This window comes from Humulus lupulus, chromosome 3 (assembly GCF_963169125.1).
Source record: "Humulus lupulus chromosome 3, drHumLupu1.1, whole genome shotgun sequence".
Lineage (NCBI taxonomy): Eukaryota > Viridiplantae > Streptophyta > Magnoliopsida > Rosales > Cannabaceae > Humulus > Humulus lupulus.
Window position 1 is genome coordinate 200,370,740 of NC_084795.1, and position 27,796 is coordinate 200,398,535.

At 44.0% G+C, this 27,796-nt stretch overlaps 1 pseudogene; it reads left to right on the plus strand.

The window, feature by feature from the left end:
* On the plus strand, positions 1 to 27,495 carry LOC133825312 (type II inositol polyphosphate 5-phosphatase 15-like; annotated as a pseudogene).
* Positions 27,496 to 27,796: the final 301 nt, after the last annotated feature.

A 27,796-nucleotide genomic window follows, 5' to 3' on the forward strand; every position in this document is an offset into this window, starting at 1 on the left:
ATGACATGGGAAGAGTTCGGAAACTTATTCAATGAGAAGTATTATAGTGTGGTAGTTCAAGCTGCAAAGGTTAACAAGTTTCTCAACCTAACTCAGAATCGGTTGACCGTGACTGAGTAAGCTTTGAGATTTGATAGATTGGCGAATTTTAAGCCAGATTTAGTGTCGAATGATGTGGCAAGAAGGGACAGGTTCATACGGGGATTGAATGTTATGATTGCCCATGATGTAAAGATTACCTTGGATCCGGAAACTACTACTTATGCTCAGGTTGTAGACAAGGCCCTTACAGCTGAGGGGGTCGAAGACCAGATCTGGAAGGAAAGTGATGTTAGGAGGGATGCCAGGAGGACAGTGCCTCCTTTTATTGGATCCAGTCGAGGCGGTGGCTCTAGTGAGCAGTAGAGAAAGGCCCCAGATTCCTTTGTTCCTCCCAGTTCAGATAGGAGGGCACGGGGTGCTTCTATTGGCCGTCAGGGTGGAAGTGACAACTGGAGGAGTTTTCCAGTGTGTCCACAGTGCAGGCGTCGACACCAGGGTGAGTGCAGGATTAGGGCCTGCTTTGTCTGTGGGAGTGTCAGTCATCTGAAGAGGGATTGCCCTCAAGTCAAGAAAGAGGAGCTGAAGCAGAGTGGCAGTCTTGCTCCTGCCAGGGTATTTACTTTGACTCAGACTGAGGCAGAGGCTAGCCCCTCGGTTGTGACAGGTCAGATTTCTAGTACTGGATCTTCTTATACTGTAATGTTTGATTCGGGAGCTACTCACTCATTTGTGTCTACTAGAGTGATAGATCAGCTGAGTAGACATAGTGTTTTGTATGCTAGGGGTTTTCAGACTTTATTGCCAACCTGGGAACTGGTAGTCTCTAGGCGATGGATTAGAGCTTTACCAGTAGAGGTTGATGGTAGGCAGTTGTTTGCTGATTGAGCTTGCGATGGATGACTTAGACATGATCCTACGGATGGATTGGCTATCAAAGTATGGGGCGACAATTGACTGCAAGTGCAGGATGGTGACTTTTGAACCAGAAGGGGAGGTACCCTTTGTATTTGTGGGGAGAGGTAGTGGACCGCGGTTACCTATGATTTCAGCATTAAAGGCTAGAGACTTGATGCAGGAAGGTTGCATAGGATTCCTAGCGAGCGTCGTGGATACCTCTAAGGTGGTGTCGGTTGGACCGGGTGAGACTAGATTGGTGTGTGAGTTCCCGGATTTTTTTCTGGCAGATTTGTCAGGGTTGCTGCCGCAGCGAGAGATTGATTTTTTTATAGAGTTGGCGCCAGGGGCGGAGCCAGTATCTAGGACACCTTATAGAATGGCTCCGGCGAAATTGAAGGAGTTGAAGATTCAGTCGCAGGAGTTAATGGATTTGGGGTTCATCAGACCGAGTTTCTCGCCATGGGGTGCTCCAGTGTTGTTTGTCAAGAAGAAAGATGGATCTCTTAGGATGTGTATTGATTACAGGGAGCTGAATAAGTTAACCATTAAGAACAAGTATCCACTGCCTAGGATCGACGATTTATTTGATCAATTACAGGGAAGAACAGTGTTTTCTAAGATAGACCTCCGATCAGGTTACCATCAATTAAGGATTAAAGAGGAGGACATACCAAAGACCGATTTCCGAACGAGGTATGGACATTATGAATTTTTGGTTATGTCCTTTGGATTAACCAATGCCCCAGTAGATTTTATGGATATGATGAATAGGGTTTTCAAGGATTATTTGGATAAGTTTGTGATTGTGTTCATCGACGACATCTTGGTGTACTCTCAGTCAGAGACAGAGCACGAGCAACATCTGCGGTTGGTTTTACAGCGGTTAAGGGAGCATAAGTTATATGCTAAGTTTAATAAGTGTGAGATCTGGTTACCACAAGTTACATTTCTGGGCCATATCGTTAGTAAAGAGGGGATTCTGGTTGATCCAAGTAAGATTGAGGCTGTTAGAGATTGGCCTAGACCGAGCAATGTTCCTGAAGTGAGAAGTTTTCTGGGGTTGCCGGGATATTATCGGTGGTTCGTTGAGGGGTTCTCCAGAATAGCTACGCTGTTGACAGAACTGACAAAGAAGAAGACAAGGTATGTCTAGATGGACAGATGTGAGAACAGTTTCAAGGAGTTGAAGCAGCGACTGATCACCGCGCTAGTGTTAAGTTTGCCGATAGATAATGAAAAGTTTGTGGTTTATTGTGGTGCATCTAGACAGGGTTTGGGGTGTGTGTTGATGCAAACTGGTAAGGTGATAGCCTATGCATCGAGACAGTTAAAGGAGTATGAGCAGAGATATCCCACGCATGATTTGGAGTTGGCATCGGTGGTGTTCGCACTTAAGATTTGGAGACATTATCTTTATGGTGAGAAGTGCGAGATATACATCGACAATAAGAGCTTGAAGTATTTCTTTACTCAGAAGGACCTGAATATGCGCCAGAGGCGGTGGCTGGAGTTGGTTAAGGATTATGATTGTGATATCCTATACCATCCTGGGAAGCCTAATGTAGTGGCTGATGCATTGATTCGAAAAGGTCCAGGACAGTTGTTTAGTTCGAGGCAGATATCTGATAAGCTAGCCGAGGAGATGACTAGAGCAGGTATAGAGTTGGTGGTAGGTCGGCTGACCAACATCACTCTTCAGTCTACACTTCTTGAGAGGATCAAGGAGGCACAGGGGAAAGATTCCCAGTTGAGAGGTCATAGAAAGAATGTCTTAGTCGGAGATGGGGTTACTGAAGTACAAGGGTCGGATCTGCGTTCTAATGGATTCTAATATCCGGCGGGAGATCTTAGATGAATCGCATACCACTCCCTATTCCTTGCACCCAGGTACGACAAAGATGTACCAGGATTTGAGAGTTTTGTATTGGTGGTCGGGCATGAAGAGGGATGTGGTGGATTATGTGGCCAAGTGCTTAACTTGTCAGTAGGTCAAGGCTGAGCATCAGAGGCCAGCGGGGTTGCTGCAGCCTCTGGGGATCCCAGAATGAAAGTGGGAAGATATTACCATGGACTTCGTGGTAGGTTTGCCGAGGACCGTGGGACAGCACGACTCGATGTGGCTAATTGTGGATAGGTATACTAAGTCCGCCCACTTTTTGCCTGTCAAGACGACTTATACTGTGGAGCAGTATGCTGAGTTATATGTGAAGAAAATTGTTTGTCTTCATGGAGCTCCGAGGTAGATAGTATCCGACAGGGACCCCACCTTCACTTCCAAGTTTTGGGAGAGTCTACAGAAGGCTATGGGCACGCAGTTACGGTTTATTACCGCATATCATCCTCAGACAGATGGACAGTCTGAGAGGATGATTCAGATATTGGAGGACATGTTGCGAGCCTGTGTGCTAGATTTTGGGGGATCTTGGAGTAAGTATCTCCCTTTGATTGAGCTTTCGTACAACAACAGTTACTAGGCGACCATCGAAGTGGCTCCATATGAGATGCTTTATGGAAGGAAGTGCAGATCACCCATCCATTGGGATGAAATAGGTGAGAGGAGTTATTTGGGTCCAGAGATGGTTTAGAGGACCAATGAGGCGATTGAAAAGATTAGAGCGAGAATGCTCGCCTCCCAGAGTCATTAGAAGAGTTATTCATACCTGAAACGCAGAAGCGTGGAGTTTCAAGTTGGTGATCATGCGTTTCTTAGGGTTTCACCTTTGAGGGGAGTGAAACGGTTTGGTGTTCGGGGCAAGATGAGCCCTGGTTTTGTTGGCCCCTTCGAGATTCTGGAACGGGTTGGAGAGGTAGCTTACAGATTAGCGATGCCTCCAGCTTTATCAGGGGTTCATGATGTTTTTCATGTGTCCATGCTCCGAAGTACATGTCAGATTTGACGCACGTTCTGAGATATGAGAATTTGGAGCTAGATCAGGATTTGTCCTATGAGGAGAAGCCAGTTCAGGTTCTTGACCGAAAGGATAAAGTCTTGCGGAGCAAGACCATCGCCTTGGTGAAAGTGTTGTGGAGGAATAGCAAGGTTGAGGAGGCGATGTGGGAACTTGAATCAGAGATGAGGGAGTGGTATCCGAAATTGTTTAAGTAATTTCGAGGACAAAATTTCTGTAAGGAGGAAATAGTTGTAACGACCCAAATTTGCTAATAAGGCTTAGGGCCTTGATTAGCGTGCCTGGAGGGCAATAGGTGAATTATGGATATAATAAGTTAATTTATGTGAATATGTGATAAAGATGCATGTTTAGTTTAATTAAATATGCATGTGGGCCCCGTTTGGATATTAGGGGTATGTCTGTGATTTTAGCCCATTAAGGGTATAAATGTGATAAATGTGATATGTTTGTGATATATATCTGTGTAGCACGATCTGAGACAGTCCTACGGAGCAGTTAGCCAGAAAGTCACAACGGGGTTGAGAATCCGACTCAGGGCGAGTCGAGGGGTATTTTGGGTATTAGATGTATTATGGGGTTATCGGGTTATGGAAATAAATATTTGGATATATATTTGAGGTTAGAATGTCTAGGAGGGAATAATGGGGAAATTTATCATTTTTCCCTCGGGGACGTTTTTGGTACCCCGAGGCTTGAGGTGACCTTAAAGCTTAAGTTAAATAAAACAAAAATAAAGGAAACCCCTAGAATTTCTCTAAACTGACCCATTTCCTCTCATTTGCTCTGTTTTCCTACACTCTTGAAGGCCTAGTAACATCTTGGAGAAAACCAGCCAAAACTAAGGATTTGAAGCTAAGGAATTGGGCTGATGGTCTTGAGGAATTAAAGCTTGGAACTTAGAGAATCTACACAGAAACATAACTCATTAAGGTAAGCTCCTAATATATTGAATTGTGTTAATTTGTAGCTGGTTTTAAGGTTGAATATTAGAGTTTTGCATGTTGGAGGGATTAGGATTCAACTTTGATTTTATAAGGGTTTTGTCTTGAGTTTATGTTGGGTTTTGCTGCTGAATCCATAGTATAATTTATGTGATGATTAGCTTGTGTACTTGGGTTGATTTTGGGGTTAATTGGATGGGTTTCTGTGGTAAAAATGATGAGTTTTTCTAGGTTCGAGGGGTAGGGCCACGGCTCTGTTCTTGATGAGCCGCAACCCCTTCAACTAGGGCTGCAGCGCGTGTGGGCTATTTTGAGGCAGGGCCTCGGGTTGAGCTGGGGGCCGTGGCATGAGTCCCTAGGACCGCAGTTCTTAGAGCAGTTTTGGGTTCTAGAGGGGTTTTAGGCTCGAGAATTCAATAGTTAAGGCTCGGGATGGATTTTATCACCCGGATTGATAGAATTCAACCCCCCGGAGATTATAATTATGGTTTGAAATTATTTATTGGATTAGAGTTTGATAGGTGGACATTGTTAATGTGTTGTGACTTGGGCTTCGGCGAGGCTCGGACTAGGGAACTGTGCTCGGGGCATCGGTGCTTGGAAAGCTTGGGACGCAGGTAAGAAAACCATTGTTCCCATAGAGCTTGTATGCATGGAGAGCCCTATATGATTGTGTTGCAGGGCGTAGCCCTTTGATTGAATTTGTTCATGTTCAGTGTATGCTTTATTATGCTATGAATGCAAATGTGTTGCAGGGCAAGAACCGAGAATGGCGCAAGTCGAGGTCGGCAAGGCCAGGAACGGCAAGCGGCCGGGAATGGCGTTAGGCACGTGGAGTGCAGGGCCGAGTGCGGCAAGGGGCCGGAAGCAACATTGAGCACGTGGAGTGCGAGTTGCCAGAGCGAGACCCTAAAGGATACCTGGGTTATCCTCACGGTGTGGACTACGAACCCAGGGCCTGGTAAAGCGCTTGGGATGGCATGGTCGTATGTGTTTAGCCTATTGATGGCCTGTTTATGTACTGAGTGTTTGTTATGCATATGCTTTATGCTTGTAAGGGTTTTCTTGCTGGGCTTCGGCTCACGTGTGCTCTATGGTGCAGGTAAGGGCAAGGGGAAAGTCGACCAACCATGAGTACGGAGAGCGTGAAGCGGTGCGTACTTGTTTGGCCTGCCTGGCTGCCATAGCCAGTGGTTTTTGGGAGATGATTGTATTAAAACCTAGATTTTGTCGTCTAGTCGCTTGGTTTGTACTTATATATTGTAAATATTTCTATACAGTATTTTGGGATCCTAGGTGTCAAACACATTATGTTTTTCGGTAATTGAAATTATTTTTGAAGTTTATTACTCTGTTTATGATTTAATTACACTTTTTACCTAAAAACCTCGATTAGTGAGTTGAAAGCACATTTTAAACTCACTTAGTAACGACTCTAAGGTAGTAGGACGTTACAATCCCTCTCCATCCCAAGCCACCAATATAAAGCTTTCAGATCCTGGTACATCTTCATTATGCTTGGATGAAGAGAATAAGAGATAGTTTGAGATTCATCTAGAATCTCCCGTTTAATCCCAGTGTCCATCGGATCCCAAGTCTGATCCCTATACCACAATAAACTCATACCTAACACTGCATAGTCCTTAGCTAATCCAGCTAAGACATTCCCCCCAATCTTTTCCATATGTGGTCCCTTAACTGTCTTTCCTTTGATCCTCTCTGAAATAATAAGCTCAAGTATAAAGCTGGCCACCTGGCCCACTAGTAACTCTACTCTAGTTCTGGTCATATCCTTCAAATATCATGATGCATAGGCAATCACCTCTTTCTATCAATGAGATATCATAATAATCTATAAACTGGTTCTGATCTGTAGGAAGACTCAGAACTTTTCCACAAAGCTCATGTAATATCTTGCCCGTCCAAGGAAACTCCTGCCCTCTGAGGCGTTCCTTGACCTTGGCCAATCTCCAACTAAGAGTGTACCACAATACCGTCGATCAAGATGATCACAAACCAATTCAGATAATCTTTGAATACTATGTTCATCTAATCCATCAAAATTACTCGACGCTAATCTAATCCACAAAACATAACTCGTCAATCTCCCAGTGCCCATATCTGATATAAAAAAAAAAAAGTCTTTTGCATATCATTTCTCCTGATGTTTAGCTGGTAATAACCAGATCGAAGATCCACCTTGGAGAATACCATCTTACTCAATAACTAAACCTTTAGTTCTTACAGCTCTGCTGAAGCTATACAATACAGTGCCCTAGATCTGGTTCTGTCCCCAGCACCAACCTAATCACCATTTTATCTCTTGGTGTAAAGGTAACCCTGGAAAATCCCTTGTAAATACATCAAGAAACTCACAAACTAATCTAGTCTGTCCTGGTCCCACTGGCATGACCTAAGTGGTGTCCACCACACTAGCTAAGAGTTTTATGCATCCTCCTGCAATAGATCTCTAGCTCTAAATACAGATGTCATAAGCCTATAAGATCCATGCACAATGCCAACAAATACAAGGGTTTCTCACCCTCAAACCCAAGAGTTACAATCCTGTCCTTGCTATCTATCATTGCCCCATACTTAGTTAACTAATCCATATCCCGGATCATATCGAAGACAGTCATAACCGACCCTATCAAATCAACTGATGAGTTCCTTCCAACAATAATCTATTCGTCTCTTAAAATTACCAATAGAGTATCACATTCTCATCACAAAATAACCATGTAATCTGCATATCAGATCTATGCCTCTCTCTAAATGCAACAAATCAAAGAATGACATGGCACTAAACCAATTAACATAATCCAAAAATTGGAATTAAAAAGCTGACCTACCACCACTGAGGTACTAGCCTCGGTCTCAATCTCAGTCTCCGACCCTGACTGCATCAGAGCGAACACTCCAGCTAGAGTCGAGTTGTCCACCCCCTTTCGCTCATCCTTCCTTCGCCTTGGGAAATCTCTCTTAAATTGCCCAACCATCCCACATAAGAAACATGCCTCTGCTCGGCATTCTCCCAGATGACGCCTCTTACACCGAGTGCATTCTGGGTAGACTTTCCAATCCTTATCCTTGCATGATCCAATAAATGGAGGTATCACTATCTGAGCTCCGCGCTCTCTGACCCTCTCCTTCTCAATCTCATTTCCTGTGCTCTCAACAACAAGAACATTCCCTACCACCTGAGCGTAGGTAGAGATTTCATGTACTGGGGCGAATCTAACGCCCCGAGCTACTCTAGGATTTAATCCCTGGATAAATCTTTCCTTCCGAGCCAAATCCGTGGGTACCATATCAAAAGAAAACTTGGCCAACCTATCAAATATGTTAACATATTCAGTTACTATTGTATTTCCCTGAACCAGGTTCAAAAACTCATTCGTCTTAGGAGTCTTGACTGCATCATAGTAATATCTTTTATTAAACAGCTGACTAAATTATTTCCAGTTCATCGCAGCTGTATCTCGTGTTTGGGATACCACTTCACACCACATCTGGGCATCATCCTACAATACATATGTAGCATAGATCACCCTATCGTAACCTACCACCCCCATACTATCAAGGATGGAACTGATCATACCCATCCATTGCTCAACTTTGAATGGATCTAGACCTCCCTCAAAGACTGGAGGGTAAAATTCCTGGAATCTTCCACAAAAAAATTCCCATCTGTTCTCAACCATAGGCTGAGCCAATACTGATGCCACACCTAGCATAGCAAAGGAAGAGGTGTTCCCTAATAGAACCTGCTGTTGTTTTAAACACCTGATCGCTTCCTCTTGCCTCTATAATCTTAATTGCATATCTGTAAACACCTACTGCAAATTCTGAGGGGAAGGTGAAGAGTTTAAGCCCTGGCTGTAATTCCCAGCCTCAGTATAACCACCACCAAGTCTCATAAACTACCTTGGATACATAATCTCTTATTGAATCTGCAGTCAATAACTTGACCCATTAAACATGATGAGCATATTCAAAAGCCTTCTCCACGGGAACAATCATACCACACAACATTTACAAACCATTGCAGTGCTAAAAACATGCCCATAGCATTCGTACATCAATTCATAACCCCTGCTCTTACAGCATACACACCATGCTCCCAACTCCAGCATACAAATATCACATCCATATAATCAAATCAACATTCAAGGGCTAAGCCCTAACAGATTCTTATGCTCCCAAATAAGGCGTGCAGGTAAAGCATTTACATTATATTTGTTATCCAAAAAATTAGCATTGATGACGTGGCAAGTGATCCCTGGACACGTGGCTGACACCTGGAAGAGCTCTGCTAGGGTATCGACCAGAGGACGCACTAGAAGCAGTAAGCAGCCCAGTCTTACCTGCGACCAGTCTGGTCGATAGTTCCGCATGCAATGTCACATTACTGTAAAGATCTTTGTAGATCCCGAATTTAACTCGCACAATCTCCTGAATATCTGATTATTTAGGAGAGAATATTGGCAACTAAATCATGTAATCCCCCTTGAGCCTATAAATAGGAAAAAATAGCTCAAGGAAGGGACTTTTGGCTTTTGAATTATTTAAGATTAGAGTAATTCTCCTTGGAATATTGTATTGTTCTTCAGAGGTTAGTGAAACTTATTGAACCCTTGTTCTTTGATCACTCCTTTGATTCTTATATCAATAACAGTCTAAGTGGACGTAGGTTATTACCAGATCCTGGGGCCGAACCACTATAAAAATATCGTGTTCTTACTACTTTTCGTCACTTGATTCTTCTCAATACATTCATTCACATCAAGCATATTCTGACTCCGTGTCAATTGACCAAAATCTGGGTCAACATTCTGGTGCTTTCATTGAGAGCTGGATTTATCATTGTTGAGAAATTCAATGGCGAAAACTGCAAGGAAAACTGGACAGGCGGTTGCCGCTGCACCGTCAAACCTGCCACCTCCTCCTCCTCCTGCAAGCGTGGCTAAGGATGAGCCACATTTATATTTTGAGGAGGAAGAAATGGATGATACGACACTGAAGAGTACTCTGGGAGCGCTGCAAGAAGAGCTGGCTAATCTGAGAGCCAGTCAAGAGACAGCTGCCGAGGTTATGGCACGGCAGCAGCAGGAGATTGAACGGCAGCGCGCGGAATTAAGCGAAAGGCAGGTGGATATGGACCGCCGCCAGAGCGAAGCCATGGTAGCCCTCGAGGCGGCCTTGCAACTGGCAAGGAATCATGTCGCACCTGTTTCGCAGCCTGACCAACCTGTCAATGGGCCACCCCAAAGGGGTCCTAATCCCAGCCCACCGATCCAGCCTTTGAGTCCACAAAGGCCCGAGCAGCCTCAAGTGCCCCATGACGATGTCTTGCTGGACCCTGAGGCACAACCACCATCCCAAGCTAGTCGCGGCAACCCCCCACAACAGAGGCTTAATAAGGCCGATCATCAGCCTCGTAGTCCTAGACGCCGTAGGGGCGATGAGCCAAACCTACCGAACAGAGGTCAGTATCCCCCTGGTAACAGGAGGGACTCAGAGTTAGGCTCTGCCGTCCGGGGTCCCCCACGACATGATAATGCACGGGGACACCACGACCAGCACAGGCCGCCCTCTAACGTTCGGAACATTTCAGCCAGGGACGGAAATCGAGGGAACAGTCAATCCCACCATAGCCAATCAAGGTTCAGAGATGGCCATGGGTATAATGAGGCCGACTCAGGCAAGGGAAACACTGGCCGAAGGAATGAAGAAAGAGGTAAAGGCAGGAGCCAGGTACCTCAAGATGACCAACCCGATAGATGGGATGCTGGGGGGCAGCCCAGGCAAAATAATGTCTTCAACCGGCTTGGGGGTAGCGAGCAGCGGAGAAGAGACGGGGATTTGAGAGACATACTCAACGATCGCCGGGAGCGGCATGGCGAGAATGTCCCCCCAGCAACAGATGCCACAGCAATTCCTACTGCTGTACAGGCCCAAATAGATGCCCTCAACCAAGCAGTGCAGCAGCTGGTCAGGGGAAGGACATCTTTTATCGACCACGACAGGAGGAAAGGCACTCCTTTTGTACAAAGGATAGCTAATGCCGAAACTCCAAGCAAGTTCAAAATGCCTACACTTCCAAACTTTGACGGGTATGGACACCCAGTGTCTCATGTCAATAAGTTTGAAATACAAATGGACATTCAGAAAGTGTCCGAAGACGCTCGGTGGAGGATCTTCCCTGCAACACTTTCTGAAGCCGCGCAGGAATGGTTTTTTAAGTTCCCTCTCGCAAGCATAGTTTCCTGGGAAATGTTCGTAAGGGAGTTTTACAGACAGTTCTATGCAGGTTGTGTGCATCCGACCGAAGCAAACCAGCTGGTTGAAATTTGCCAGCAGGATGGAGAATCAGTAAAGGACTACATCCAGCGCTTTATGCGAGCGGCGGCTGGAGCGAAAATGGTGGGGGACGAAGGCAAAATGATGGCCATAACCGCAGGGGTTAAACGTCGTTCTCCCCTCTGGAAAAGTCTCCGAAAGGAAGGAGTAAGAACTACCCAGGAATTTTTGGACCGGGCTGATCGCTACATCAAGCTCGAAAAAGCCATTGCCGATGATGGAAAGCCCTCAGGCAAGGATAAGAAGGCTTCCGAACCCGCCAAAGCCGCCAATGGGTCCAAGCCTAATGGCAACGGAAAAGGCAACGGGAACGGCAACGGCAATGGTAAGAATGTGGGGAAACAGCCACGCAATGAGCCTTCCACCTCCGACAATAAACGAGCCAAGGGTAATCGTTATGAACCTCGGTTCACTAACTACACTGCCCTCGTTGAGTCTCGGGGAGAGGTTTATCAGGCCACAAGTACTAGTGTGCCTTATAAAATACCTGGCCCCATTCGAAAGGATATTACGAAAAGAGACACTACCAAGTTCTGTCGTTATCATAACGACTACGGACATGACACCAACGAATGCAACCAGTTGAAAGACGAAATCGAGTTCCTTATTAGACAAGGACACTTGAGAAGATACGTGCGGGCCTCGAGAAATTCCCAACGAGAAGCTCCGGGTAGCAACGAGCAGGCGACCGCGCGTCAACGCTCGCCACCCTTACAGCCTGCCCCCGTGACTGGCACACTCTTAACCATCTGTGGAGGCCCACACCTCGCGGGAAATAGCGAAAAGGCCAGGGAACGATATGCTCAGACTCTGCGCCACGACCAGAACATTGAGATGATAACTGTGGAGGACCGTGCACCAAAAAAGGCTCGGTCAGACGAAGGTGAAATAACCTTCTCTGATGGCGATGCCCAACACATCCGGTTCCCACATTCCGATCCGCTGGTCAAGGACATCCAAATGGCCACCATGATGGTGAAGACAATACTGGTCGATACAGGAAGTTCAGTGAATATCCTGTATAAATCAACACTGAAACGCATGAAATTGTCCATTAAGGACTTGGAGCCCTGCAACCAAACGATATACGGCTTCTCTGGAGAAGGACTCACCCCCGCCGGATTGATCAAACTGCCAGTGACGACGGGTACAGCGCCTGCAACAAGGACATTACTCGCCACTTTTGTAGTGGTCGATTGTCCTTCGGCGTACAATGCCGCCATTGGGAGACCTACACTGGTTGATCTATGGGCCGTCATCTCTATGTGGCACTTGGCCATGAAGTTCCCAACAGACGCGGGGGTAGGACGCGTGTTGGGAAACCAGAGGGAAGCCAGGGAGTGCTACAATGCCTCAATCACAAAGGCGAAGAGTGGGACGTCGAAGAGCACTACCTCAGATAGGTTGTAGATGGCAGTTGATACACAAGCCCAATCCGGTGATGAAGTCACCAAATAGGGTGTTTCCCAAAGTGAGGATAGAGACTTAGATCCTCGCTTTGGGGTTTTTGAAGAAAACGTTGGACCCGTCGAGGACCTGGAGGAGGTCCAACTTGACAAAGAAGACCCGACCAGAGTCGTAAAGGTTGGGAAAAACTTAGAGCCTGCCACAAAGCACGCACTGGTGGAATTTTTGCGAAAGAACCAGGAGGTTTTCGCCTAGTCGCAAAAAGACATGGCTGGGATAGATCCTGCAGTCATCAGCCATGTCCTGAATATAGACAAGACTTTTTCACCCGTGCAACAAAAGAGAAGGCTGCTCGATAAGGATAGATCGAGAGCCTTAAAAGAGGAAGTTGAAAGGTTAAAGGAGAATGGGTTCATCAGGGTGGCGTTTTATCCATCATGGGTCTCCAATCCAGTGCTGGTTCCCAAGCCAAACGGAAAATGGTGAACCTGCATGGATTTTACAAACCTCAATAAAGCCTGCCCAAAGGACTGCTTCCCACTCCCAAGAATCGACCAGCTGGTCGATGCAACTGTAGGGCATGAGATCCTCTCGTTCATGGATGCGTATTCGGGCTACAACCAGATTAGCATGCATCCCCCCGACGAGGATCACACCAACTTTCGGACCGATACGGGTTTATACTGTTAAAAAGTAATGCCCTTAAGACTGAAAAATGCAGGTGTGACTTACCAACGGCTAGTCAACCACATGTTTAAGGAGCTGATCGAAGTAAACATGGAGGTATACGTGGACGACATGCTGGTAAAGTCTAAGAAGGCAGAAGGACATGTGAGGGATTTACAAGAGTGCTTTGATGTATTGAACAAATACCATATGAAGTTAAATCCCCTCAAATGTTCCTTCGGAGTTGGATCAGGGAAGTTTTTGGGGTTTATTGTAAATTCAAGAGGAATCGAGGCCAACCCCGACAAGATAAAAGCCCTGATCGACATGAAGTCGCCAGAAAGGATCAAAGATGTACAAAGCTTAACCGGGAGGATCGCAGCCCTAAGTAGATTTATTTCAAAATCAACAGACAAGTGCGTCCCTTTTTTCAATCTACTTAGGGGAAATAAGAAGTTTGAATGGACAGGAGATTGCAAGCAAGCATTCCAAGCCTTGAAAGCCCATATGGCACAACCTCCCATCTTATCAAAGCCGATCGAAGGAGAAACTTTGTTTATTTACCTGGCGATTACTGAAGTTGCTGCTAGCGCGGTACTAGTGGGAGAGGAAAAAGGCGTACAAAAGGCAGTCTATTATGTCAGCAAGAGACTGATCGGGGTAGAATTGAGATATCCACCAATCAAGAGGTTAGCATATTGCCTAATCCTGGCCTCTAGAAAGTTGCGCCCCTACTTTCAAGCCCATCCTATTACAGTTCTAACCGACCAGCCCCTTCGACAAGTCCTCCAAAAACCAGAAGCGGCTGGACGATTATTAAAATGGGCAGTCAAACTGGGGCAGTTCGATATAACTTATTCACCGCGAGCAGCAGTCTAGGGACAAGTTTTGGCCGACCTTATTGCAAAGTTCACCGAACTCCCAGACAGCGAGCAGTGCAAACAGCCTAGTGCGCCTAAGCCTCAAGAGAAAGCCCCTTCGTGGAAATTATTCACGGACGGATCGTCTAACGAATCCCACGTAGAAGCGGGAGTGATATTGATAACGCCAGAAGGGCATCAATTTCACTGCGCTATTAGGTTCGACTTCACTGCGTCAAATAATGAAGCCGAAGACGAAGCACTCCTCGCTGGATTGAGGATGGCGAAAGATATGAGCATAAAAACGCTTGATATTTACAGTGATTCACAGCTGGTGGTGAATCAAGTTCTAGGATAATATCAAGCACGAGGATTAAAAATGGTGGCCTACTTGAATAAAACAAAAGACTTGCTAGCCCAATTTATGGAGTACACCCTTCAGCAAATTCCGCAGGATCAGAATTCAAACGCAGATGCCTTAGCCAAACTCGCAAGCGCGAAGGATGCTGACACTTTGAACATTGTGCCGGTGGAAAGACTGAGTAAGCCAAGCATACAAGCGGTCGAATCCAGTATGGAGATTCGAATGGAGGATACATGGATGGCACCTTATTTGGAGTATTTGACAAACGGTACGCTACCAATGGATAGAAACAAAGCCAGAACTCTACAAAGGCGAGCTGCTAGGTACATACTAGTCGATGGTGTTATGTACCGAAGAGGATATTCCTTGCCACTACTCAGATATGTTACACCGGAAAAAGCTAAGGAACTCATGAAAGAGGTGCATGAAGGCTTCTGTGGAGATCACGCTGGGGGGCAGAGTTTGGCAAAGAAGATTCTAAGGCAAGGCTACTTCTGGCCAACTATGAACGAGGATTCGGTGGAGTTTGTACGAAGATGCGATAAATGTCAAAGGTTCTCCAAAATTCCACGAGCAGCTCCGAACGAATTAAAACAGATGCAAAGTCCGTGGCCTTTTGCAATATGGGGGATAGATTTGATTGGATCCCTACCTACAGGGAAGGGCGGAGTAAAGTACGCAGTCGTAGCAGTCGATTACTTCACCAAATAGGCCGAAGCTGAACCGCTCGCTACCATCATGAACAAGAAAGTTCTTGACTTTGTCATCAAGAACATTGTCTGTCGATATGGCTTGCCTAGAAAGATAGTTTCAGACAACGAAACCCAATTTGACAATGACTTATTCACCAATTTGTGCGAAAGACATGGAGTTATCAAAAGCTTTTCTTCAGTTGCACACCCCCAAGCGAATGGGCAAGTCGAAGCCGTGAATAAAACTCTTAAAGATACCCTGAAGAAAAGACTTGAAGAAGCTAAGGGAGCGTGGCCAGAGCAACTGCCTGAAGTCCTCTGGTCGTATAGAACGTCTCACCGAACAGCGACAGGACATACCCCATTTTCCTTAGCCTACGGATATGAGGCGATGTTGCCTGCCGAATTAGATCCCCCCTCACATCGACGATTAACATACGACCAACACCAGAACATCCAACTGATGATGGGATCCCTAGACTCGATTGACAAGATACGGGAGAAGGCCCAACTCTGAGTTGCTGCATACCAACAAAAAGTCGCCCGGTACTTTAACTCCAAAGTTAAAGAATGAAAATTCAACGTCAGAGACTCGGTGCTACGACGAGTTTTCTTAAATACCCGCGACCCTACTGCTGGAGTGCTCGGACCTAATAGGGAAGGACCTTACCAGATTGAAGAAGTCCTTCATCCGGGCACTTACAAACTTGCACGCTTGAACAGAGATCTCGTTCCACGTTATTGGAATGGAGAACACCTGCGCAAGTACTATCAGTGAACAGTCCTTTTTAAAGGACTGGCTTGTATTAAATTTTACTTTTTACAAGTTTAGCAAAGAGGGTTAGCCACGATGAATGGCGAATCGCTCGTATATGTAAGATTCTATTTTAGAATCACTCGTAAAGACATGTTTAGTCCATTATTAATACGAGATTATAAGGGACTGTGCGCAGCCAGTCATTCTTGCCAACCTTTGTGAATTTATATTTACAAGTATTTGTTCATTACGTGTGTTGTTTTGCTGTATTATAAGTATTACTTTTTCTCCCGAGCAGAAATGTTCGAACAGGTCGTGGTCAAGGCAAGTGACCAAGGACCTAAATCTCCTCGATCACTTTGGGGGCATATAAGGCACATCGATAGAAAAACATACCATGAAGTATGTAAACACATGAACAAAATGAGTGAAAGCATGCTAAGGTACTTGGAGTATTTTTCAAAATTTATATTTTGTTAAATCAAGCCAAAGTACTATGCTAAGTTCGGTCATACGAACAAATGTTATAATAAATAAAAATGTTATAGCATCATGATGAAATCTCTTACACCGCAAGCATCACTGCTTGGATGTAAATGTTCAAATAAAAGAAAAGGTTTGCTGCCTGTGGATGCCAAAAATCCACCAAGAAAAAAATCCCCAGTCAATGGTTAAAATACGCACTTAGTCACATTATCAGGCTCAGACCTGTAAGTCTTGTGAAACCGGGAGATTATCCCAAGGGAAGCATCACCTTGTGGGCTGTGAAGTATGGCCTTGTTAGGCTAGGAGGCCAAGCTACGGGTCACAAGGGGCCAGGTGCATCAAGGGCCTCGCGCCATGCACCCCCCGACCACACACAAGGGTCTCACTATGCGAGGCTACCCTTCCCCCGCATGCGCCTTCCAAGGCCACAAGAGTCCCACTATGCGAGGTTGCCCTTCCCCCGCATGCGAGGCAACCCTTCCCCCGCATGCGCCTGCCAAGGCCACAAGGGTCTCACTATGCGAGGCTGCCCTTCCCCCGTGCTAGGCTACCCTTCCCCCGCATGCGCCTGCCAAGGCCTCAAGGGTCTCACTATGCGAGGCTGCCCTTCCCCCGCATGCGAGGCTACCCTTCCCCCGCATGAGCCTGCCAAGGCCACAAGAGTCTCACTATGCGAGGCTACCCTTCCCCCGCATGCGAGGCTACCCTTCCCCTGCATGCGCCTGCCAAGGCCACAAGGGTCTCACTATGCGAGGCTGCCCTCACCCGCGTGCCTCGCGACCCAGATGCGCGCCAATGCCTCGCACAGCAAGACACACCTCACCACGCTCATGTGCGTCTCGCGAGGTATGACCACACTAAGGAGCCTCGTACCACCATCGTCTTGTGGCCCTCATGCAACCCCATCACGCCTTGTGAGACCCATGTCCGAGCCTCGTGAATGCCCGGGTCATACATGGGTACTCACTTAGGCACCAAGGGTCTTGCCTTGTGAGACCCATCCCCATTCCTCGTGAATGCCCAAGTCATGCCTGGATACTCGCTTAGGCACCAAGGATCTTGCCTTGTGAGACCCATCCCCAAGCCTCGTACATGCCTATTTCCAGGCCTCCTACTTGGAGGTAAGGACGGGATAAAAGAAGTATGGATCGACACTTACTAAAATATAAAGAAACCTAGAGAAGATATTTAGGTAAAGGGGACCACTAGGGATGAGATAAATGTACGAGCACGGGATGTACAACCCTGAAAAAGGGCAAAGGCATGACTCTGACATCTGTGTCCTACAAGTAGTGGAGGTACAGATTTGTACAGAGAGTGGAAGCACTACATGCATACCTCTGACTATGTACCAGGCCGACACCATAACCTTCTGCTCCACCACGACCTGTGCCACTACCCTGACAATGTACCTCTGTACAATCTTGTCCCCTGGGACCACAATGTATGGGGAGCCATTAGAGCTCCAGTATAAATAGGTCATCACCCCTCTAGAAAGTGGGTTGGAAAATTGATTGTATGCTAAGGTTGTTAAGTAATATACAATTTCGATTCCATTGCAGTTCTACACATTTACTCTTTCAAGTTTTCTCCATCTTCTTCTCAGATACCTTTGGCAATATAGTCTTAGTTTTCTAACCTTATATCATTGACAAGATTTCACCGTCAACACTGCCCATGCAGCAAATTCAAAAAAGGAATTGTCTTTACATCACGACCTGTGGGTCGTATAATCAAAAGAAAGAAAAAATATTAAAAGCTCAAGAGGCATTGGAAGCAGGAGGGTCTTTATCAGCATTCTGGTTGGCAGCATCCTCAACAACTCTTTCTTCCTCTACGCCAGTAATACTTGGGGAAGCAGGGACCCTGGCTCTTGCCTCCTCTTCAGCCAGTTGAGCAGTGCAGCGAGCCAGCTCAGCAGTCCTGACATCTTCTGAAAGATAGCTGAAGTCGGCACCCTGATTGTGTTTCCAGAAATTGTAAAAACATCGGAGCGTCGTCCTCTTATATCTTTCCAGATTCTTGGAGTTGTCAAGCTCCAGCTGCTTTACTTTGCCCTCAAGAGTAGCAATGGCCTCGTCTTTGGACTTATGCTCCTCTTCCAATCTCTTGACTTCGTGATACTGGGTGCGGCTGGCATCTTGATACTCCTCCCTCTGCTTTATTATAGCTGCCTTCGTAGCTTCAGCCTCTGATAGCTTTGTCACCGCGGCATCCCTCTGCTGAGCCAGTGCCTCCAACTCCTTTGCGTGCCTGGCCTCTGCAGCCGAAAGTTCCTCGGCTGCCTTCACCTGGTGCCTCTCGATGGCCTTTGCCCGAGCCTGTTCAATGGTGGCTTGGGTGCGGGTACGAGCAGCAGTTGCAGACAGCAAAGCCTGAGAATAGAAGATAAAGTTAGAACCTATTACAAAGAATAAAAGACTAAGGCCTAAGAGATAAAGAGGCACTTACGCTGGCTATTTCGTTCAGAGTCCTGTTCAGGATTTGGTCGACTACCATACTCTCTGCCTCGACTAGTGCATTTTTGATGCGGTCATTCTTCGCGATGTGCGCGAGGCGGTCTTTAGCTGCTCGTAAGGCATGGCTCGAGAGTTTAGCCCCAAGAGCTTCTTCCCGCTTGTCTTGTTCCCTAGTGGGCGCAGCCGGAGGGTTCGGCGGGGGGGGAGGAGTCTGCTTCTCAGCAGGAGCCGGAGGATGAGTAGAAGTTTGCCCAGCTGGCATGTTCCTAGGAGCGTCTTCTGTTCGACTCTTCTTGGCCGGTCTCTGGCTTGTTTCGCCGGCCTGTCTCCTTGACGACTTTGGCCGGAGCTGAGGAACTTCCTCTTCCTCCTCAGCATTGTACAGGTCAAAGACGTTGGGAGTGGCCATATCTGCATACAAGTAAAAACGTACAGAGGGTAAGATAAAAGCAGATGAAGACTCTTATTCAAAACGAAAAAGAAGGTCACAAAGTTAATACCCGAGCTACAACTACTGGTCGCCATACTATTGACTCTATTAGTCACACACTCACTATCTGGCATGAAGAAGTCTGGCCCTAGATTTGGAGTATATGTAAAGTTTCCCTCCCCGTCAAACAAATGACAGGGAATTGGCAAGCTATTTAAAAGCAAAATAACTTTACCATTTTCATCAGAAGATTCCCCCAGGTCCACAACTGGCTATTTGGCCTTTTGTTTCCCCTTGCCTTGGGGAGCAGAAGGCCTTTCTGTGGAAGGATTGCCCGTGGGCTCCCTGATTGTAACCCCCGTCGGCCTCCTTCGAGGAGGGGACGCAGGAGGTTGCTGCTCGGGAACCCCCTCGGCAGTGGCATCGGCTACCACGGACCCTCTTGTTTCATGGCGAGGAGCCAGGAGGCCAGACAGCCTCAGGTTTTCATCAGTAACCAGGGACTTGACGCTTTTCTCTGCGTCTGTCATCCTGGCCAGTCTATTGGACCTTAACACCATGTCTAGTGTTGGGGTCGGACGTAACCATAGGCCTGAAAGACAAAGGGCAGTTTGAGAAAAATGAAAGGAAACTCCTTGATTAAAAGTATCGACCAGTCAAAGACGGTACTTACCTCCTCGGGTGAAGGCCAGGTTGTTGCTGGTTATGTCTGGAGTAAGGAAGTACTCCTTACTATACTGCCCCACGTTAGAAATGTGCGTAGTGTCACTTAGGAACGTCCGGTTTGTCTCCTGGTGACAGAGGTGGAAGAAACCCGTCCCATATTGTTGCGGGTTGGATTTAAGGTCGAAAAGATAATTGACCTCGTGGGGAGTAAGTTCTGGCCATTTTTTAAGTTTATACAGGATATAGAGTGCGGCTAGCATTCTATATCCGTTTGGAGTAATTTGGAAAGGGGCGACATCGAAATAATTAGCCACCCCCTGGTAAAAAGGATGTAGAGGGAGGAAATCCCTCGCCTTTATGTGATACCGAGACCAGGTGCTGTATATACCTCCGGGGAGGTTATCCCTTTGGTCTGCGGCAGGAATTTTGATGGAAACCCCTGTGAGGGGATACTTCCTGAAATAGTTAGCAACCATCCGAAGGGTCACTACGCTGGTCGGGGAAATATACCACTCGACATCAAGCAGATTCTGATGGCGAGGGCGGGCTCTAATTAGGATATTAGGGTCAGGAATAGGATTGTTCCGACCGCTGGTCGAGGGAGCCCTAGCCTACGAATCAGGCTGAGCAGGAAGGTTTAGACTATCGTCAGACTCAGGTCTTTTCTTGCCTACGGATTTGGAACGGGCCATTTGAGGAGGAGAAGGACGAGGTCTGGAAGAGGATCGTGAGAAGGGAATCTCATGGACTCGGTCGGCCGGTTGTTCTTCGCCTTCGAGCAGCTGGGCGAGAAGATCGTCGTCGATGGGCCGTTCACCTCCCCATAAATCTGGCATCAATGTCTGCAAACAGAAGAATGGGGAGGTGAGGATAAAGAATTTTTAAAGGCTTTTTAGAATAACGCTGGTCGAGTATAAAATCCAAGCTTTTATACAACAGCATTCTAACAAAAAGCTAAATTTTCCGCACGAACAGTTTGAAAGACGAATCAAAGGGTGAAAGTAAAAAAAATTTCAAGAAAGCTTTTTCAACTCCTCTTAGGGCGTGAAAAACCTATTTTCCAGCTAGCCTAAAGATCGAATTTTTACTTCGATTTTACATCCTAAAAGTATGATCCTGACTATTAAACTAACTCGTAACCCTTTTTTGCCTACAAAACATTCTACTCACAAGCGTCTCAAACCAGAAGCAGATGAACTCAAACAGTTAACATATAGAAGCATGCATCGTGAAAATTTGAAGCATAAGAATTCAAAAACTTACCAAGAAAATGATCGTGGAGATGGAAAAAGGGTCTTCGGAGATCAAGGAACTCTCGGACTGAGTCTTGAAAATACAGAAGAAACAGTCTCCGGAGACGATTAAAGCTCTGGTTTTTAGGGTTTCTTGAGAAGGCAATGGCGTGCGTAAAAAGAAAAGGAAGATTTCGAAGGTATTATATAAGTTTGTCTGTGGCATTAAAAAGGTGTAATCATCAGTTTCCCTTTTTCGAAGTATGGGGAAGCGGAATGGCCGTCGAATTATTACTGGGGAACCAAAAAGTCATGATTAGACAGAAGTAGGTTACTTTTTCCAAGAACACACGAAGGGTTCTGACACGTATGGTGGGGTTACCGAAGAATCGTTCGCTCAAAAGTTTATTTATTGCTCGTGATAAATAAACTTGAGGGGCAAATGTTATCCAAAAAATTAGCATTGATGACGTGGCAAGTGATCCCTGGACACGTGGCTGACACCTAGAAGAGCTCTGCTAGGGTATCGACCAGAGGACGCACTAGAAGCAGTAAGCAACCCAGTCTTACCTGCGACCAGTCTGGTCGATAGTTCCGCATACAATGTCACATTACTGTAAAGATCTTTGTAGATCCCAAATTTAACTCGCACAATCTCCTGAATATCCGATTATTTAGGAGAGAATATTGGCAACTAAATCATGTAATCCCCCTTGAGCCTATAAATAGGAAAAAATAGCTCAAGGAAGGGACTTTTGGCTTTTGAATTATTTGAGATTAGAGTAATTCTCCTTGGAATATTGTATTGTTCTTCAGAGGTTAGTGAAACTCATTGAACCCTTGTTCGTTGATCACTCCTTTGATTCTTATATCGATAACAGTCTAAGTGGACGTAGGTTATTACCAGATCCTGGGGCCGAACCACTATAAAAATATCGTGTTCTTACTACTTTTCGTCACTTGATTATTCTCAATACATTCATTCACATCAAGCATATTCTGACTCCGTGTCAGTTGACCAAAATCTGGGTCAACAATATTTAAGCAGTTAAGCACATAACCACATAAATAGTTACAATACCCTGAGTAAAGCTTGTCTTTAGTGATGAGTGTACATGCCCAACTTGTCTACAAGAACCCTTAACCTTGGCTCGCTCTAATACCAAGTTGTAACGCCCTACTACCTAGGGACCATTACACTGTGTACTTTAAACAGTGCTAAACTCACTAACCAAGTCATTTCGCCATAATCGTGTAACTAAGTATGATTAATAGTTTAGGGTTAAAAATTTTGGTCAAAGATACAATGTTTCACTAAAACATTTACTGTATACATTGGGATCCCAAAATACATTTTAATGGTTAAATAAAATAAAAGATTTACAACTTGCTGACCTAAACAGCAAAATAGGGTTTAACCCTAGCTCCTCTTTAAACCCTCGATCGTGGTGGTCGAGCAGCCATATATGTACACATTGTCACCTAAGCTCTCCAACTCAGGGATGGTCCAACTTTCTTTTACCTTTACCTGCACCACATAGCACCCGTGAGTCGAGGCTCAGCAAGAAAACTCAAATCAACTCAAACATATGATCATAATCAGATAATAACATGTATCGCATGCATCACATACTGCGTGTAGTTTTCTTACCTTTGGTCCAACCACAGGTTACCAATAAACGACCGTCAAGCACGATCCTATTTCCAAGTCCCTAGCGATAACCTAGTCACAACCATAATATAAAATCCCATAAAAATGGGTAAATAAAGACTTCTGGACCAAGTCCTAGCCTCCGGGTTGTCGAATCCTACCAAACCAGGTAGTAAGATCGATCCCGAGCCCTTAGGTTTAAGTTCCCATGACTAAAACCCCACTTTGGCCACTTTTCCCCTTTTGAGCTGCGGCCCCAGACACTAGAGTCGCAGCTCTCACTACAACAATTTTGCTTTTATATTACGTTAAAATATTACATATATTTAGAAGTGTTATAAATATATACTAATAAAAACAAACAAGCTGAAATTTTACCCAAAGAGGAGGCAAGTGAAAATACTTACGGCCAAATGAAAATGAAAAATATCATTTGGGGGTTTCCTCTCTCTCTCTCATTCGGATTTAGCTCACCCTAATCACACCTCATCCTCTCTCTCTCGCCTTCATTTTATCAGTTCCCTCTCCATTCTCCATCGCTCTCTCTCTCACCGAGTCTATCGACTCTCTCCATCACGCCATGACCACGCCTAGCCAAAGCTCTCTCTCTAACAGAGTCTATCGACTCTCTCTTCCTCAAGCCCCGATACTCTAAAGTCCGACTGAACAACACCATGTTTAGTCTCTCTTCACTCTTTCCCATTGAGCTGTTGGAGCACACACGAGCACGGAGCAACTAAACCAAGACACAGGTAACCCAATATAATATGTATTGATCCCATATATTTAATTGAGAACTTTTCCTTTCATGTTGATTGAAAAAAAAAATTGACATTAGCTTCAGATATATGAAAATTTGACTTAAGAATTCATCAGTAGATTGAACCAATTTCAAGAATGCTGCTGCTTCTGGAACTCGAACCAATTTCAAGGAAAGCTTGTCGTGCCAGGCTCATAGAGGCCTCGTTCTCTCTCTCGTTATCACAGCATATGGTACCTCAACTGGATCCGCAGTGTTATGATTTAACTTTATCATTTACATTTTTTATTGCCCAAATTTCATTTCTTTGGCTTAAAGAAAATTTTGTCTTGACTTTTGCTGTTCCAGGTGACCTGTGGTCAGGTTCAGAGGCTGGTGTTATTAAGATATGGCCTTGGGAAGCTATTGAAAGATCTTTGTCTTTAACTGTTGAAGAAAGGCCAATGGCTGCACTACTTGTAGAGAGGTCCTTCATTGACCCAAGGGGCCAACTCGCTGCAAATGGTTTCGTCAATGTCTTTAATTCCAATGTCAAGTACCTCTTATCTGATGATTCCAGAGCCAAAGTGTGGACTGCTGGTTATTTATCCTTTGCATTATGGTACGCCTACATTCCCGCTTCCCATTATTTGCTCTCTACACGTCTAAAAATAGTTTTGGTGGAATTTTTTTTTTTTTTAACTCTTACAATATGAATATAAGATGACATTTTCAAATAATTGTTTTTGAAGTTCTTGACCAATCATAACTTATATTATGGGCACAATATGTTCCTGATGATTTTTGAACGAACATGATTGAAGCCAATATCTTAGACACTAAATTTAATCATAAGTTGTACTTTTATATATGTGGGTATGTAAAATTGTAAATGCTATTTGTTTATCTGCTAACTTTGATACTTTAATGCTTCCATTAAGCATCCTTACCCATGCAATATAATATGTAAATCTAAGAATAATTTGATGATGAATGCTGGGAAAAGAATAAAATTTAATTATGCAATGAAAATGAGAGGTGAATGTTCAACTAATCACGAGCCTTTTTTCTTAGAATTAATTAAAGGAATTAATACATGGAATTATAACATGATTTATGATTATTTATTTCTTTTGTTTTTTTAGCGCATAAAATATTTGTTTCTCTTTATAATGACTTTTCTTGTTTCCTGACTGTAGGTAGGTCTTGAGGGGAGTTCTGTTGGGCAGTGGTGGTTGGATATGATTGACAAAACATTGGATGAAGGATAAACATTTGAACGAGTTGGTTCTAGGCAGTTAGTAGGCTTGCTTATTGCTGCATGGTTGGTATTTTCTATCAAAAACTCTTTTGTGAATTGTTATTGTTATTATTTTTTCAATGTCTCAGATGTAGAGACTTAATTTTGCTTCACCATCTTTTAAGTGCCATGTCTGATTAACTCCTTAATAACTTCAAGTCTTTAACCTATTACTAACTATATCTCAAGTGAACTCAATTATTTCTTACTTTCTTAAAATCAACTGGGTAATTTTTAGTTTGTTTGTCTTGAACTAGTTTTTCTCAAGAATAAGGATAGAAACCTTATATTTAAGATTTTTTTGTTCTTCTCTTCCATGCTTTTGCATTCGGCCTACTTAATCTTTTTATGGTCTCTTTGTCAGTTAAGATTTTTCATTAATGATTGTTGAATGTCATCCTTTAGGGTGAGAACTGATATTAGAGCTTATGTTGGAGATGTTGATGCAGCAGTAGTTTTGTGTGGCTTTGGGCGTGCCATTGGTAATAAGGTAGGCTCTTTATGTTAATTTGAATGACATGATTGTGATGCATACATTGTTTACTTTTATTCATTCAAAGACTTGATGGTTTCCAAAAGGTTTCTTAATGGTTTCCGTTTGGCTTATAGATCTATATATGTTCATGCCTACTGATGCATATACTCAACATAAGTAAATATGTGAACTGCCTTTTGTCTAAATAGAAATTGATGACTTTTTTTTAGGGAGCTGTTGGTTTGAGGATGAGAGTGTATGATCGAATAATGTGCTTTGTTAACTGTCACTTCCCTGCACATCTAGAAGCGGTTAATTGTCGCAATGCAGACTTTGATCATGTATACTGGACAATGTCCTTCAGTCGACCAACTAATCTCTTCAATGCCGCTTCCGGTACAATGCTGTACCTATTCTTGTTTAGTTCGCTTGTCTTCTCAATGTATTTATTTTGTCTTGTTTATTGATCTGGATTGCCATTGGTCCTTTCTGTTGTAGCTAGTGCTTCATGTGCTGCTCAGGTGCTTTGAAATACAACTGTATGTACATGTCATCACTGTAGCATGCTAAATTGGTCTGAGTTATTTTTTTTTTCAAAGTTAAATAGTTTCAGTTCATTTTATGAAGCATTGTTGTCTTCACAGACTAGTGTTGCCTACTCTGCTGAAGGGATGCCTGAATTATCTGAGGCAGACATGGTCATATATCTTGGTGATCTTAATTATCGATTAGATGGTATATCTTATGATGAAGCTAGAGATTTTGTGTCACAAAGATGTTTCGATTGGCTTAGAGAAAAGGATCAACTTAGAGCAGAAATGGAAGCTGGAAATGTCTTTCAAGGAATGCATGGGGCAGATATTAGGTTTCCTCCCACATACAAGTTTGAAAGACACCAAGTTGGTTTAGCAGGTAACTTTTTCTGTGCAAGTAGTATTGTTCAGTTTATGCCAATTGAACTGTTCGAGAGAGGGGTGGTTGGGGTAGTTTGTATCTCTTCTAATCAGGTGTTTAGCAGGTAAAAAAAATCTTGTAGGTGGGCTTTCGTTCCTGCTATAGAGCTTTTCATTGATGCTGGTAAAAAGCTTCCGGAAATAATTGACTTGCTTGTAAATTATCTTTTTGTAGGGTATGATTCAGGTGAGAAGAAGCGAATTCCAGCTTGGTGTGATAGAATCATATACCGTGATAGCCGTTCAACCACTGCATCAGAATGCAGTTTGAAGTGTCCTGTAGTTTCCTCAATATTGCAGTAAGTGATTCTAATATGTAACATATTTTTTTTTCCCAATTGCAATAAAGTATAAAAACAAATGGAATGTATCTCATAATTTTTTATCTGGTCTAAGGCCATCCAGGTGGCCTTTAGAGCCCCCCTTAAATTCTTCCAGTGAGATACTAGATAAATTTTTACGGGTTTACAGGGATGCATTTCTTTATTCTGTATTTAATAGGGTTGTGATTGTCAAGGCCATATTTGGATGCATGTACTTATCAAAAGAAGCTCATCATTTTGTTTCTGGCTAAGTCTCTAGCTCTTTATTCATATTAATCTGCTCAAAATTTGATGTTCAAAACTTCAAATCACACATATGAAGGGAGGGAACAAAGTTGAGAAAAAATGCTCAATAATTTTATTAAAATTTCATGTGTACTGGACTAACACCTGTGACAACTTATACTGATATCTTTTCTACTCCTGTCTAGGATACACTGACACCATGGTTTTATACTTAAATACCTGCCATCTTCTGTTTGATAGGTATGAGGGTTGCATGGATGTGACAGGCAGTGAGCATAAGCCTATCCGCTGCATCTTTGCTGTTGATATTGCACGAGTTGATGAATCAGTTAGGAGACAGGAGCTTGGAGAGATTCTTGGAACAAATAAGAAAGTCAAAGCTATACTTGAAAAACTGTGCAAGATTCCCAAAACGATCATCAGCACAAACAACATAATTCTTCAAAACAAGGACACATCGATCTTGCGTATTACCAATAAATGTGGGGAAAGAGATGCATTATTTGAAATCCTTTGTGAAGGACAAACTATCGTTAATGAGGATGGGCTTGCATCAGATCATTGTCCTAGAGGCTCCTTTGGCTTTCCCCGTTGGCTTGAGGTAACTTGTTTTGCTTTTAAAAAAGAACAATAGTTATACTTTTGCATGTTCTTATTTTGTTTGGTTGAGAGGATTACAAAATTATACTGTGTTTTTATTACTTGGCTCATTTTATTTTTCAGTTATATATATATTAGTGATATAATGTTCAAATTTTAAATTTGTTGCAAAGCTACACCACCAGTGCTAAGAAATATCAGTAAAAGAATTTAGAAAGACATTTCTAATCCTGATAAATTTGTAATTTAAGAAACATATAGAGAGGAAGTGATCTATTAAATGCATACTAAGATGGCCAACAATAAATTTCAACTTTTTACTATTCATGTCTTTA